A 14289-nucleotide genomic window follows, 5' to 3' on the forward strand; every position below is an offset into this window, starting at 1 on the left:
GAACAGCCCAGAAGTGAATTGGAAGCTGTGGACATGAGACCCCTGGAAATCCTCTTTCTGCTTTTTTTCCCTTTTAAAGTGTGTCTGAGCTAGGAGATAAAAATGTTTCTCAGCTGTCAGGGACTGCTGCCTCATATTTCTGTCTATGAAGACTGTGCTGGTCTGTCACTGAATCTTTGCTAGTGAATGAGGTGCTGTTCATGTGACTATCTGGGCCTTGGTTTAAGCCATATGCTAAGTTCTGTGTTTTACCTGTGTACTCAGGCAGGGGGAAGGTTCATGTGCACACTTTTAAGTTGATGTCTCTGTTATTACCAGCTGTTTCCCATTTCTTGCATCAGAATAGGAAGAGGCATGAATTATTTAATGGAAAATGTTTCTGGATCCCTTACTTGCCTGAGATTATTGATTTTATGACCCCTTATTCTCCCTTGGGGAGGGAAAGCTGAATAGTAGTGGCTGATAAATGGAAACTGTTTCTCTTTCATTCTCCCCTGTCACTTTCTCCCTTTTCCATTTTCCACTAACGCATACAGACAGTTTTCTGAAGCTTTCATTGTTACCTGTGTTGACATCTAGAGGCTCTACCTAATTCCTATACTTTGCCCAGGTATACAGGGGGAGCCTAAGGACCGAACAGGATATAGACAGAGATGGGATGGTCCCAGAAAAAAGGGATCACTATTATGATTTTGTAAATAAAACACTGCCATAGTGGAGGCATTTTATGATGGATTATCCTAGTTAATTGCTGCTGTGATCAATTGTCGCAGACATCTTTTATTGGAAAATCCTTTCCTTAGGATTTTTCCTCCTGAGGAAGCTGAGAGGCCTCAGGGACAAAACGTAAACAATGGTTATCTGCTGCTGTGGAATGCAATAGGTGGATCTGTGATTGGCCCATGTTGGATGTTTGTAATTAATGGCCAATCACAGCCCAGCTGGCTCGGACAGAGAGCTGAGCCACAAACCTTTGTTATCATTCCTTCCTTTTCTATTCTTAGCTAGCCTTCTGATGAAACCTTTTCTTCTATTCTTTTAGTATAGTTTTAATGTAATATATATCATAAAATAATAAATCAAACCCTCTGAAACATGGAGTCAGATTCTTGTCTCTTCCCCAATTCAAAAACCCCTGTGAACACCGTCACAGTCAATAATTTATCTACTTGTCTGATGGCAATTAGGAAAATATGGTATGTACAGTAAGCTAAGAACTATGCTTCAGAAGCCATGGAGGTATCAGAGAAAAAACAGAGATTATATATGAACTTTTCTCATACAATTTTCCAAAGGCTGTAATACAATTCCCAGTTCTAGCTCCAAACTCCAGAAATATGATGCTCCTGGCAAAAGGTCAGTTTTCTGTTTACAACGAAGTGTTTATCTCTAGTAATGGGACTGATCTGAGGTTGCAAACTGCAGGATCTCTCATCTGAAATTCCAAGGATGGAGGGATCAGGCATTCTGCTTGTGATGCTTTCTTAGTCAGACAAATGAATCAAAATAATACCAGCTTTTGAACTCCTTTTGTTCCCATTCTCCTTGATTTTAGTTATGTTTCCTTCTAGACTTGAAAGGTTTTTAATTTGGAATGCTGGCAGATATCCTTAGGAAATTTCAGTGGTATCTAAAATATGCTTGAATCTCTTTCTTATTCCTTTTATTTGTGAGGGCTAGGGATGTTATCCAGGATGGAAGTTCTTTGAAATATTCCGAGATGAAACAGTTGTGGTGCTTTTATTGAGATTTTTCTGGGCCAAACCACTATAAGATGAAAAAAGGATCCTATAGGAAGAGTTATGTATTTTTCCTAACATTTCAGTGCTCCTCCTCCAGTACCACACAGCACCTATAAATTCAAATTTTCCTTAAAAATGGAAAATGGAACAAAGATAATGATCTCATGTAGGAATTTCACTACAGTGTGGACGAAATATAAAGCAAGGATGAAAAGTATAGCGCGGTGCTGGTTTCAAAGGGCTCCTGATTTTTTAAAGGTTTTCTCCTGAGTGTTTGTCCTGATGACACAGCTCAGAATTTCAGCTGGATGTCCAAATTGTGTGCTTCTTACCACCAAACTGCATGTGTGTAAGGGCTGGAGAGTGAGTCACGGACAAGCAAAGGAATCTCTGTGTGGATTTCTTCCAGTGCTCCCCACACATCCTCTTGGATGCAAATGCCAGTGGGAGCCCAGACATTAGCAGCTCCTCATGCTAGGCAACGCATTCCCTAAAAGCCTTCAAAAAACCTTGCAAGAGCAGTGCCGATGGTTTGCTTCACCCCCCAAAAGCCCAGGATTCACCTCCAGAGGGTGCTGCAAACTTGCTGTGGTCACCAACCCGCGGTGTGCAGGAGGGAGCTGCTCAATAGGCATTTCACTGCGGTTAGGGGCCATCAAAATATGTAAGTAATATTTTGACTGTCACACTGATTGCACAACATGTTGCTTTAGGTATAGCTTGTATGCACTTTGCAGTAAAAAAATCCAGGTGGCAGCTGTCTTCTGTTAACATGAGATTATTGTGCTTGTATCATGAACATGATCTGCATCTATAAGCAACAAAGGGACAGATCCAAGTCAGTCATGAAAAGAAAAAAACGTTTATTACAATTCTTGGGGCATCTTGCTTCTCTTCTAATTTGCAGCTGAATAGATGCTGTACAGGCAAATATTCATACAGTGAAAATATACAGAACCAGAATTCTAAGGAGTGCTTCCAACGCTATGGTAACCCTTTTCCTGACATTACTGAGAGACACTCCTTCCCTACCCTAAGTAGTGTCCAGAGCAGGCAGAAGCATACAGATGGGGAATTAAGGCATGGAGAAGAAGAGAATTTTGAGTGCTGGAGACAGTGGATAAGTTTATAGTATTAGAAAAGTGCTGCTTCTTAGTGTTGCTTGTAAGACCATGTTGGAAACATGTGGCAGAGCTACTGATCTTACAGAAGGACGAGTTTTAGGATGACACTAATGTCATGAGTGTTGCTGTGTTCTTTTGGCCTGCCCAAGGATTAAAATGGCTGCAGGAGAGCACAGCAGCTGTGAGGCATGATGTTGACTCCTGCCCTGCTGCTGGCCATGTTCCTCGGCACTTTCATGGCAGAAATCCTTCTGCCTTCATGACCCCTTGGTGTTGCTCTCATCCTGCTCAGTATGTACTGAGAGGCTTTGCCAGTACAGTGCTGAATCCCTGTCTCTGCACTGGAATTGCCCCACTCTGCATACTAGATTTTGTCTTCCTGGCTGCCTGTGGCTGTTGGTGACAGAATTGGCAGGAAGGGCTGGCCCTGTCCCAAGACGTGCCTCCCCCTCCAAGCTCGCTGGGGTCCCAGAGCTGGCCTGGCATACTGCATACTGGCTGTGCTGTGCTGAGGTGTTGTTAGCTGTAGATGGATTACTGCACTCCTGTGGGTGTATCCCTTCCAATGTGCAGGTGCTGCCCTGTGCAGCCCCTGCACCTTCTGGGCAGACATAGCGAGGCTGAGCTTGTGAGATAGCTCTGAGGAAGTCCAGTGCCAGGACCGAAAAGCTGTTCTAGCCACAAACAGCTCAGCTGTGCTGGAGTGGGAATGGGCAATTTGCTCCAGGCTGTCTGGGAACCAAAGCAGTGCTCAGAAAAGCTTCCTGCTTGGGCAGGGCACTGCTTTTTCCCCAGTCCCAAATCCAAGGCAGGCTTGAGCAGAGCAGCTAAAGCAGTAAGAGAGTGCATTGCAGCCAGCCAGGGTAAGTGGTGGAGAAGCAGCCAGGAGGTCTTGGATGGCAGGTCACTGGGATGGTCATGCACAGCTTTTTCATTAGCTGGAATTCAAGTCCTGTGGAAAATGGATGCTTCAGTAGTTGCTTTTGGTCTAATGGCTTGACCAAAAGTGGATACTGAAATTTGTCATTAATTTATGACGTGTTCCAAATGGTTCATTCTGAAAGTCAAAGCTTTTTATTTCAGCTTGATTTGACCACATCTGCTGGATCAATCTTAGTGCCTCAGGCTTCCCTTCTAATTTGTGGCTGGATTTATCTCCATGGTACACAGCAATGGTTCGGTGGGGATGACATCCTACAGCATCTTCTCAGATTAAATCCAAGCAGAGAATGAAGGGAAAGGAAGAGGTAAAGGAAAAAAGAATGGAAGAATATGAGACATCACTTTTCTGAGACAGTGTTGTGTCTGAGGCAGACAGAGATTAATAAAAAATTGACCTAAAAAGAAGTGTTCTTAAATAGGACAGCTGAAGTGTTTCAATTCAGTCAACAAGACCTGGAACAAAAGCTTTCATTTTGGTTTTCTGGTTAAAATAATAATAATAAAAAAAAGACAACAGCATTTTTGTTCAGAAGGCATTGGAAGAAAATACCCAACCAGCCCTTCTGGTAGCACAGAAGGAAAGTTTCTTTCTCTGAGCTGGTGGCAAATTTTCCTACACAATTCTGGTCTTGCAGATAAGATTCCTCTTTTGCCATCTCATTAATTTGGGCTTCCTCAGTGAACCAGTGGCATGGGTTTTGAGGGAGACAGATACAATGAGATCTTGAGATGTTTTTAGCAATCCAGAGTACCCTCCCCTGCCATCTGCCCTCCATCCTTTTTTTTTTTTTTTTCCCCAGCTGAAAATACACATTTTCCCCCACATCTGCAACAGCCCTACTTTCTACATTTTGGTCCAGTTTTTTTGTCTCTAGCCTCGAGATTGTCCTTTGAATTAGGGGTCCCATCTGTTGTTATCCTGAGCAGTACAGAAATAGAAAATCCTGCAGGCAAACAGAGTGTTGCTTTGCAGGACCAGACTGAGCTCTACATCTAATTTAATGCTTAGTTTAAATGCTGTTGAATATGGACCTTAGATCTTTTTTTTTCAGGGGCAGTGTGCCAAGTAAATGGAAATTTATATTTGACAATTTCCTATTTTCCTTAAAAATAAAACACCTTAGTAATAAGTAAACTGGGTAATGGGTGGGGGAGCAGGTTTACTGAGAGGCAGGGATGGTTCTATCAGTGCATCTTTTTCTTCTGGTGTGTGACATTTTGTACTCTTAGATGCAGAACTGGAATCCCAAGGAGGCTGTATTTGTGAGCAGAACTGTGTCCAGCCAGGCACTGAGCTATCCTGTCTTATAAAACGCATCTGCAAATATTCAGCCTCCAGCCAATTTCAAAGCTCCTTTGAATAAATGTTTGTGTATGAAGTATTGTGTAAACAGTTCCTGGGCACAGCAAATAGGAATGGCATAGCTTGGTGCCTATTTGATGGCACGTTTCATGAGGACAACTCACTTGTAAAGCAGTAATACACCCATTAGATGAGACATGTGACTTGGGAGTTAGTTAGGCAGGAGTTCCTTAATATTACAATTCAAATCCACATCTGAATTTTATAGCCTCCCCATCCTTGCTAACAGCAGAAGAGTGGTTTTCTGTGGCTACTGACACATCTTTGGTTTTTTTACTCCACTCTAATAGGATGTTTCCACCATCTCTGTGCAGTGGAGTCCCTTGCTAAATGGGTGTGGGCTGGAAAACACAGCTGGCCAGACTGGGATTCTGAAGGACAGTGATTTAGAAGAAATGTTTTTACCTTTCCTTTTGTCTGCCCAAGCTTGTCTCCAGTTAAGAAGGCCTACTTCTTCCATATATCCAGGTACCAAAACCTTCAGGAAGATCCTTTATCTTACAGTGCAGCAGTACCACCACTGAGTAGAACAATAAGCTGATTTTCAAACTGATTAACACTTACAAAAGGTGGGTCTGGACAGTAAAATCTAATTCTTGATCCTGATTCTCCATAGCAAGAGGTGTTCAAACCCTGGGCTTAGGTATATGCTGTTGTAAGAGACAAGAGCTGGAAAGTTCAGGTCAGGAGTTTTAGTGAGTTACAGGGATTGTCCATTAAATAGTGGTTACTGTATCTACTGCTGAATTCAAATCAAGTCATTTTCGAGGAAGGCAACAGACAGTTTATCACTCACTCTGTTTTTTTGAATTGGAATAAAACTTATCAAACTTCAAAAATGAAGCTGTGAAAACCAGCTACATTTTATGTAGGCTTCACACCCTTTAAAAATTCACAAGAAAGCAAAGGGCAGAGATTTTATCACTGGAATCTGAATCAGAGTGATTTTCTGGATTTCTGGATTTTCTGGATTTTCTTGGCTCAGATCTGAATGTGATTTTAGATGCAAAGTCCCCAAAGTCTGAAAATCTGAATCTCTGTTGCCCTTGGATGCTACCAGTGTGGGGTAGTATTATCCCATTAGTATGAAAAAGATGAAGCAAACTTACTTTGCTCTTTTCTTTACTGTTCACTCTGAACTCAGGTTTCATAAAATGCTGGTAACTCTGTGAGGAATGTGGTGTACAAATAGTAGCAGTGACTATTTGTTGTGTTTTCCTCCTGTGTTCCCACTCTCCCTTATTAGGCTGTAAACAATAGAGAATGTGAGGAAAACCTGGTTGCTTAGATCCTGTCTCATCTTGTGGCATGGAATACTGGCATGGAATGCCTCAGTATTTCCAAGCTTGTGTGCAAGTTACAGCAGGAAGAAGGATGATAGAGAAGAATGTGCATTTTTGGCATACTTGATATACAGGTACATCCATGCAAACCTGATCCCCTCTGGTTGCTAACCTTTGATTCTTTTTCACTGCAGGTCAGACATAAACACTGTAGCTGAAATGCTGTCATGATTTTATGATTGAGAAAAGAGATTTGTTGGCATGTGGACCAAGGAGGAAAGAACCAGTTCTCATTTTTTTGGGGTGTAAAAAGTCCCTCTGCAATGGAGAGAGAGAACTTTCTTTCCTTTTTGGGTACAGTGTGATCTAGTGAGCCTCTTGTCCTCCTCCACTGCACAAGGTGTGAGTAGAGCCTGCAGGAAGGATGACAGAGCTTTTGGGTGGCATTGTCACTTGGCAATTCTGTGTTCCCAAAGCATGGGCATGGCTCAGCTCTCCTGGCATGGCAGTGCTGTGAAGGTCAGAGCATGTTGCATTGGGAAGAGGCATCCTCCCTCCTACACTGGCTGATAGAAATCCCAGGGAGAATGCTAAGAGTTTATTTGAAAATAGATGAAAGCAAGCAAATTAATCAGACAGCAAAACGAAAATGATCTATAAGACTTCAGTAGTTTGGGTTGTGAGGCAGACCTGCAGCCAGAGGAAGTAGCAGGCTTGCCAGCATGAATACCCAAGAAGACTGTGGAGCAGGACACTCATGTCACTGAACAAGTCACTGCAGCAGTGACTTCTGGTGAGTTCTCGTGTTTGCAGTCAGTACTAGGAGGGAGGCAACATGGATGTGCTGCACTTGATGTGCTGCAAATTCTTCCTCAGCAGTTACCATTCATCTGAAAAAGAAGACACACTGAAAAGAAAGCCCTTTTTATCTTCTTGTTATTACTATTTTATATTATATTTCTTCTTATTATTATGTTCTTCCTCACTAAACCATTCAAATTATGGTGCTCTCAGAATGAAGCTGAAAATATGCCCTTTTGGTGCTGCTGAGTGCCTCAGGTTTTAGTGCTGTGTTTTAGAGTGAGTGCTCACCCTAAAAGACCTCCTCTGCTCTGTGTTAGGGCCACCAGCATAGCCCTAGCAGTGAGAGTGCTATCTAGCTGGGAAGACCTTTACCTCTGAATTGTAAGGTTCAGGCTGGCTTTCCCCTCTGCTTAATTTTTCTGCTGGTAATTTATGAGGGACAGTAGGTGCAGCCAAGAGTGGGTAAATTGACCTGTTCACATGGGAAGGAATACCGTAATAATCTGCCTTTTCTGAGGGAAACAAACAAATTTCTCATCTTGCAGTGCTGCTGCTGAGAGGAGACTGTGCTAGCGTCTTCATAGCACGGATTGGGTAAATGTAGGAGGCTTGGAAGTGGGTAAATGTAGGAGTTATGTGAAAGAAGGCTTAGAAATAGGAGTAGGTATTAATGTCTCTGTTTTGACTAACTCAAACATGTTTGACAGCTCCTCCCATCAGCCTGGGAGAAACAAAAATGTAAGAATGTGTAGTCATATTTTGTAATGAATTTGCTTGAATTCCATTTATTCCAAATTTACTTTCTGTTAGCAGCCTCCTTGACAGAAAGTCTCCTGGAAAGATGAATTTGAACAATGTAGCAGTTAACCCAGGAAAAATGAATTTTAAACTTTCAGACACATCATCTTGCTGTGGAAGCATAATGCCAAGAGCTACACACAACTCCTTAAACCCCAATCAAAAAACCCCATCCCATATGACCTGGCGTTATCATTCCTAACTGCACTAAAGAATTCTTTCCCAAGGGTCTGGGTTTTTTTCTAATACAAACACTTTTCAATAACAAATGTCTTTGATAACTTTTCTGACTGTTTGTTACCAGGAAACATGCGAGCAGAGAGAGAGAGATTTCCTGATTGAATGAGATGTTTCACATTTTTTACCCACTGCAACTTCCATCCAGCTGCAGGCCTCAGTCCAGAGGCTGAGATCACTTGGCAGCGGAGGTTGCATGGGGAGCTTCTTGCTGATTCCTTACCTGATGTCACTGATGGCTGTGGGATCTGTGGTGGAAGCCATGGCTCGATAGGGCCACAGTCTCAGCTTGTCCCTGAAGTACTTTGTTATTTTCCTTTGCAAAGACAAATGACTTTGCTCCACGCAGGACCCTGTCTGCTGCTAGTTGTCCCCAGCACTGTTTTTTCCAGTGAAGGGTTGGTCATGCCCTTGAAGGACCAGCAAGTTGTGGTTCAAGGGTTCAGAAGCAGCCACTGGGCAGACAGCTACTTCCCTTAAAAGGTTACCAGCTTGTATTGCTCCCGAACACACCATCCTTCTGAGCACACCCTGAGAGAAGATCCTCGCCCAAGCCTTTATAGATCATTCTTCTCTGCCTGTCTGTTAATAAGCAGGTGATGTCAGCCTGTCATCCTTTCTTCCTCCAGGCAAAATCTAACCACAATGAGCAAATAATAGATGAGATTTGGGGAGGGAATGCTGATGGTATTGGAATGCTGGGTGATCCCAGGAACAGGCACTGTCACTGAGTCAGAACATGACATCAACACTCCTGCTCCGCTGACAGGTTTGCTCTCTGCAAAAAAAAACGGGCTTAGGCCTGTGCTCCTATTGTGTTCCAGTTAATGCTGGCATTCAGTGGTGAGCAGGGCTGCTGCTTGTTAATCTGATCAAACGGTGTTCAACGAGAGGGATCACAACAGTGGAAATTCTAAAGGGGTGATGCCATGTGCTTGTCTGCAAATGAAAGTGGGCTCAGGCCACAGCAGGGAATCTCTGCCTGCATGTCCCACTTGGGGTAGGGCAGGATTGTCCGTGCTGCTGGAGTAGAAGCAGCTTCTTGGCTGGCTGGAACTGAAAGGTCACACTGGGGTTTACCTTCCTGCTGCTGTTTCTCTCCAGCTTTCCCTTTCCCTCAGATGTCAAGAGAAGTGTTCCAAGCATCAGGAGCAGGTGGAACAAAGTGGTCCAAGGAGAAGAAGGGGACACTTGTGTGTCTTCCATGCAGTGGCTCATCTGAGAATTTGCAGAGTAGAGAGTACAGTCCTGTTGGGAATAGTTTTCAGTGTGTATGTGAGATTTGAAGGATGACTGCCAGATGAGGAGCCCTCTTCCACAGGGCTTCCACATCCCTCTGTGACAGACTCTGCAACCTGCAGCATAGTCCTCTCCTCCAGTCCCCTCAACGCAGGTTTTAATGCTGGGCTTGTCTCTGCTGGGAGTGTGGAATTCAATGGTGGCACTGTCCATGCTGCTGTGTAACTTGGGGCAGAGCTTAACCTCATCAGGGACAGGCTGACAAGCTGCAAAGTACTCTGACTGCAAGAATTTGCTACAAAAAGTTTTCTAGTGAGTGTTCTGGTGAAAACAGGCTCTGGGTTAGATTCCCTATCTATCCAAGCCTCCTGTCCTCAGGCAAGTATGAAACAGAGGCTAATTGCTTTTGCTTTGCAAGGTAGGAGAAGGGTAGAAAGTCAAGAACTGGAGATTACTGAACTATTAAGATTTCCCTGGCTTATTCATTCTTCCACTACTAATCAATATGTTGCTTTGTAATTGCATAAGCCAATGATGAACTTTTCCTCATAAAACAATCTCCCATAAATCCTAGGTTGGGATAGCTGGAATCTGCTATATTAAGCTTAATAGCTAGCATAAGTCAGAATGCCCCTGAGGAGGATGCCAATTTTTTTAGAAGGCTAAGCAGGTATTACAATGTCCTTCTCCTTTGCCCCCTCTCTCTCTGGCTTTGGCTGTTGCAGAAGTTGTTTCAGTGCCACTTTTCTGCCACATCATGCATTGCAGTAGTGCAACACAGCCCCGTTTAGATTCACAGCAGGTCCATGGGGGTCTACATGAATCCCAAAGAAGTCTGAAGCCCATCCCTTGAAAATACATGCACCAATACTGAGTTTTATATAACCTTCTTTTACACATAGGCTAAAGCTAGCGCTACCACTCTAAAAGAAGTGCACTCTCCTTAGGAAAAAAAAAAAAAAAAAATCCAGCCTCTTCCAGACAATTATTTCCAGGCCACATAGCAGGAGTGAATGATGTGGAATATTTCAGCAGCAGCCCTGAGTAGAAGGGTTGCATAACCAGGCACTGTCTGTGTCAAATCTCAATCGATATCACTAAGAAGACAGGGCAATTTTACTCCCAGCTAAGGTAGGTAGTGTAGGAAGGTTTTGGGGTTGGTTACTTATACAATCCATTTCATTTTCGCATCCCTGCTTATTGTAGGTGGCTGCACATGCACCTGTACACCAGTAATTACCCTGTTTGTAATGATAAGGTGATGACTAGAACAGCTTACATCAAGTGATGATATATGAATTTAGCTGACTCTGCCACTGAATGTGAACACAGAGAAATCATTAAGTGTGATAATCTTGTTCTCCTGCATTTAATTTAGAATTTGTGACCCCAATCTTTATAAACCTCTTGGTCAGCTTTTCTAACTTTTCTGTGGGAGGTCAGTCCAAACATTGTTACAATCAGGAGGGTTTGTGTTACAGGGTCTTGGGAGTTCGAGGGAAAATAATTAGTATCAGTTACATGATTGAGTCCGATAATTATGATCAAGCTGTGGCAGCCTCCAGCTTAGGAGCATAATCTGCAGAAAGATTCTCCTTGCCTGGTTTCCAACAGGCTTTGTTTGGTATTGTGATTGTGAACACCAAAATAAGCAAACCAACAATTTTGTGTTCTGATCTCTCTGTTTCCAGGAGGTTTTAGAAGAATCTGGGAGAGGGTCAAAATTCACATCTGCACCCACATTTTAGTTTCTTCTCCCTTTGCTGCTCAGTGGTAGATGAAGTTAAGCTTTGCAGCCAACTGCAGTGAGTTGATCCAGATCCAAAATCCGTATTTGGAGCTCTAAAAGCCAATGGTGTGTGACTGGTACTTAGCTTTTGTGGACCCGTCAGTAATTAAGCTAAGATGCTAAATGACTAAGCCAAGTGGGGCAGAGACATTGAGCACAAACAGCATTGCCTCATTCTTTGTCTTTTATTGAAGTGCTCAGAATGTCTTGCCAGGTGCCTGGTTTATTATAAACAAAATGGCCCTGTTCTGTGGAACTTTGAGAATTCCTGGGAAAGGATAGGAAGAAATATATGTGTGTTTTTAAATACAGCTCAGCTAGGTTACCTGAGGAAATCTGGCAAAGGGAGGTTTCCAGGGATGTTTGAAACTGGGAAATGTCCTTGTGCTGAGGTTGAGTTCAGATGTGAGATTAGGAATAAGGCATGGACTCATGAAACTATTGAAAGGGTCTCTTAGTGAAGAGGCCAGCAAATACAGCGGTGAGAACTTTTGGGATTTGAGAACAACAATTTAGAAAGAATCCTGTATTATTTTGAGCTGTAGCCTCAAAAGCAGTGTCTATGATGCTGAGGGGTTCTAGAAAGACACCTAGAACCCCTTTTCTAGGCAAATCCATTCCTGCTTGCTTGTGTGATGCCTTTTATTTGTACAGGCTAATGTATATCTTATAAATGAAGATACTTGAATAGGTGGGATGAAAAATTTTCAATTTGTACAATTGGTGAAATGAACAGATATGTGGAAAGAGAGTTCTGCTTTTTATCTTGTGCAAATGGAGCTGGACAAAAGCGGCTTCTTCAATCAGCAGTACATTAGCTTTCACCCCCTCCTCTAGCTGACATCCTCCATCACTGAGCTGCTCTCCTCTTTGATTTGCTTTTTTTTGTTTCCAAACAGCTTTCTCTTTCATCAAGAAAGGTTGGCTTCTCCTGTGGGCAGAGCATCAGTAAACACACTAGAGAAAAATGGAAGAGATAATAGTATGAATTTATCTTCTGAATAAGTTCCTGTTCCAGAAAAGTGAGCAACATCTCTTTCTCCCATTTCTCTAATAACCATTTCATAGAAACAAGGCTATGAACAAAGGAATTTTAATAGCTTTAGGCTGTTGCACTATTCAGTCACTCTTCAAGGTGGAAGGATTTAGATGATACGGATCCCAGCTAGTCTTGGCATTTCTAGTAGGAGCAGTAATAGTTAAGTAACATATTTTAATATATTTTTGCCCTGCATGTTGCTATGGTATGATCAGATTTTCTGTTAGGAACAGGTATAAAGCAGAATGAAGTCTGTGGCACTCTTTTAAATAAATGTGAAAAGCCTTATTCCAGGCCCTTAATTCAAAGTCAGTATTGGAGTTATTCCCTTCATCTATTCTTGAGAGAGAGAGAGTAATAAGAGGATATTACATCCCTTTCCCAGATAGGAGAGCTGAGAAAGCTGCAGGCCTGTTTGAAAGTGGTCAGTTAGATCAGCTCTGCTCTGGGAATAAAACTCCTTCCATGGGTCTGCACTGTCCGTCCTGACCAATAGGGCGGTGGCTGAATCCCGGGAAGTCTTTATAAAGCTGCAGACTCCTCCAAGTCATAAATAAGATCCTATTTTAATTAAAACATTGACATTATAAAATATACATGGCACAATAACTCATAATATTTAGAAACTCTAGGAGGAATTATGTAACAATTTGTTATGAAATATTTAAAAGCTGTGATATTTCAGCTGGTTTGCAGCCATTGTTGCTGGAGAGTTCCTTCTCCAGAGCCTTCCTGGGCCACATCCTACTTGCGGCTATTTTCATAGCAAAGCTGTGCAGATATCTCACTGTGGATCTTATCTTTGTAGTCATCAATGGATGTATTGTGAACACCTCCCTTATATTGTAGGCTCCCTTGCTTCATCACATAGATGTGTGTGAAGTTGATTATCCTGTGGATGTGAGCCAAGATTTAATACCTGGCTTGAAATTCATGAGTCCTGCTTACAGATGGTTTCCTTCCTTCTGCTTTTACTTATTACATTTTTTGGTACATGTATTATAGTGGAAGGGATTATCATGACAGCTGGGGATAAAAGTGTCCATGACATACGATCCTATCATTTCTCCTTATCATGTGGCAAAAATGTGGCTGGTTAATATGTGTTTTATGCTTTGTAATGAACATGCCAATATTCCACAGAAATATTCTGACTGGGGATGGCTGAGGTTGATTGCCTCTTATTCCCCTGCTGTATTGCTTCCTTTATCATCATGTGATGGGAGCTGTGAAAACCTGGGAAGCACCGCACCTTTCTTGTCTCTTCTCTCATTTGGTAAATACAGAGACTGGGATAGGGAGTTTTACTTGTTATATGTCCTGGCAAGGGGTAAGGCTTAACAGGCTTTTTTTAGCCTCCAAAAATTATGATTGTCTGATTATTCCCATGTTTCCTCTATCTATTAAAGGATGACACTTCAGAGTACAACTCCAGCAAATCCAAGTCTTTGTAGGGAACACTCTCGTTATTCTTTTTCTGCCTGAGCCCCAAATACTGTGTTTTCATTATTTGGGCTCCTACTGACTGTGGGGAATCAGTAGTCAGTGCCTGGGGGCTGTCCATGTTATCAGTTGGTGCCAGGTGATACAGTAGTAGCTCATATAGTAGGCACAGATTTTATGCATGAAAGTAACAGTTCCTCCATGTTCAATTTTTCATCATTGTCCCTGAAATTAGAAGCTGATTTTTGAATACACCACAGTGTGCAATACAATCCTTGTTAACTGCAGCAAAAGCTGATGAGTAAGTGTGGAGTTGGGAGAGGAGAAAGCAGTGGCTTCCAGTAAGAATGAACCAATGGAGTCAAAAGCAGTGGTACATGGGCAGGAAAGAGTGCCAGGCACAGAAATTATGTGTGTTATCACTGAGTTTTCCTCCTTGCCACTGCTGATTAAATCCCCAGCTGGACATCAAGACAGTGAGAAGCT

This window comes from Agelaius tricolor, unplaced genomic scaffold (genome assembly GCF_023055355.1).
Source record: "Agelaius tricolor isolate 1412-34295 unplaced genomic scaffold, bAgeTri1.0.p SCAF_1, whole genome shotgun sequence".
Classification (NCBI taxonomy): Eukaryota; Metazoa; Chordata; class Aves; order Passeriformes; family Icteridae; genus Agelaius; species Agelaius tricolor.